Here is a 2,156-nt window from a genome sequence, read left to right as displayed (position 1 = left end):
TTTTTTTTTTTTTTTTTTTGCTTATTACGGTGGACCCTTGACTCACAAGCTCAATTCGTTCCCAAGGGCTGGTTGTAACTCAAGGTGGTCAGTGAAGACTCAGGCCCCTCACAGCCTCCAAAGCCTCTCTCCTGTACACAGGCAGATCTCAGAGTCCTCAGAGAGATGCTGTCCCAGGAGTTCTCACTTAGCCCCACAGGAGAAAGGATTGTAAATTTCCTTCCGGACTCTTTAGGGTTAATTCTGTGTCTGAGACCATCTGGAAGCACCAGCGGCCAGCACCAGAGTCGAACGTAACTCAAGACTTTGTTTCTAAATTAAAACTAAAATTCGGGTCTAACCTAAGCTGTTCACAAGTTAGGTTGGTCGTAACTCAAGGGTCCACTGTGAGGCCACTGCCAATTTCCATTACCTCCCGAAACTTCCATTTTCCCGTGCGTAATATGTGGGTCACGTTTCCTCAAGGTTCTTGAGAAAATGACCGAGGACAGAGTGTGTGAAAGCTCTTGGCCAACGTGAGGGTGACCTCCAGATGCTACCTCTGGGCAGAGCACAGTGTGGTCGCCAGGACTCACTGCCCAGCCACTGTCCCTCCGGTCACTGCCGTTGGCTCCCCATGAATGGAAGATGGTTAGGTTCAGGGGATGAGAAGTCACAAGTACACAAAAGGCTGATGATGTTTTTGGAAACATTGAACTCTGTTCTCAGCTTCCTGGGTCAAAATGGAAAGCAAGCCTGCATAGTTTCACTGCACACGGGAGTGTGCTTAGCAATGTAGCAGTGCATAGTCATTTGCTATTATCTGAATTTGCCATAATCGAGTTCCATTGCAGACACTGGTGGTTTGGAACAGAGCACAGATAAGTTGATTTTCACCTAGAAGACACATTTTTCGCTCATTTAAATGAGCAGTCAAATCCACCAAAATCGCTAAATCTGTGAGCCATTTTTCATGTTAGGGCTTAGGCACAAGTTTTCCTTTTGGTCTTATGAGTGGTTTTGGTTTGCATGTTGCAGGTCAGATCTTTTCAACATTGTGCTCCAACTTAGCTACCTTATTCCACAAAAGTAAACAGTGTCCCTGTAATCGGCATTCATATTTTTAAGGAACTCTGGGAATTGGCAGTGATCTAATTCCCTGGGCTTTATGGAATTCACAGGTTGATAACGATTGGCATGACACTATCCATTTTGAACACAGATATGTATAGACGTTCTTAAAGTAGGAAGCAGTTGGCGTTGCACCAAACGTGGGGGGGCGAGGGCATCATCTTCTGCTCATGTTATTAAGTCCCTCTATTTGTTACCACCAGGGCACCATCAGTAGCTACACCGGATAAATCGACATTTAAAGGAGGGGGCTTTGATGTAACTTATATTGTGTCGTGGACATCAAGACACTTAGTGGCAGCAAAGGAGAACCATGTCTTCGTAGACATTTATAGTCATCACCAGTATCTCAAAGAAAAATGTCAAGTCCAACTCCTTCTGTAATGCCCATATTTTATCACCAAAGCACGCAGTTTGAAAACCAGCAGTGTTACTCTTCAAATCTCGCTTGATATCTTTTCCCACTTCTGCAGCTCACCTGGGCAGAGTTTGAGGACGAGCTATTCAGTTCCCTTGCCCATTTCAATAAATGTGAGTCACTGCTTTTCAGAGGTTCATTTTAAAATTTATTTTTATACTCTACATATGTGTCTTCTATCAGAAGAGAAGTTAGCAAAGACCTCCCATTCACTGGGTTGTTTCTTTGCTCCTTTGGTTTTTTTTCCTATGTGCAAGGATTTTCATTTGATGTGGTCTCAGTTGTTGATTCTTGATATTATCTCCTGTCTTTTGAAGTCCTTTTCATGAAGTTTTAGTCTGTGTCTGTGGCTTCAAGTGTTTCTCCCGTGTTATCTCCAGCAGCTCCAATGTTTCTGGTTTCATATCTAGGTCTTTGATCCGTTTTGATTTGTTTTTTTTTAGCACAGGGCGCTAAATGGGGATCTAGTTTCAGTTTTCTGCATACAGCAGTCCAGTGTCCCACCACTATTTGTTAAGGAAACTGTCTCTTCTCCAGCATGTGGTTCTGGCCACTTTGTCAAAACTCCCACAGGTGTAGATGTTTGAATCTGGTTCTACGACTTCTATTTTATTGCTTTGGTCTAGAA

The sequence above is a fragment of the Fukomys damarensis genome, unplaced genomic scaffold (assembly GCF_012274545.1).
Source record: "Fukomys damarensis isolate Sample0158 unplaced genomic scaffold, DMR_v1.0_HiC HiC_scaffold_36, whole genome shotgun sequence".
Lineage (NCBI taxonomy): Eukaryota > Metazoa > Chordata > Mammalia > Rodentia > Bathyergidae > Fukomys > Fukomys damarensis.
Note: the sequence above shows the minus strand (reverse complement) of the source record.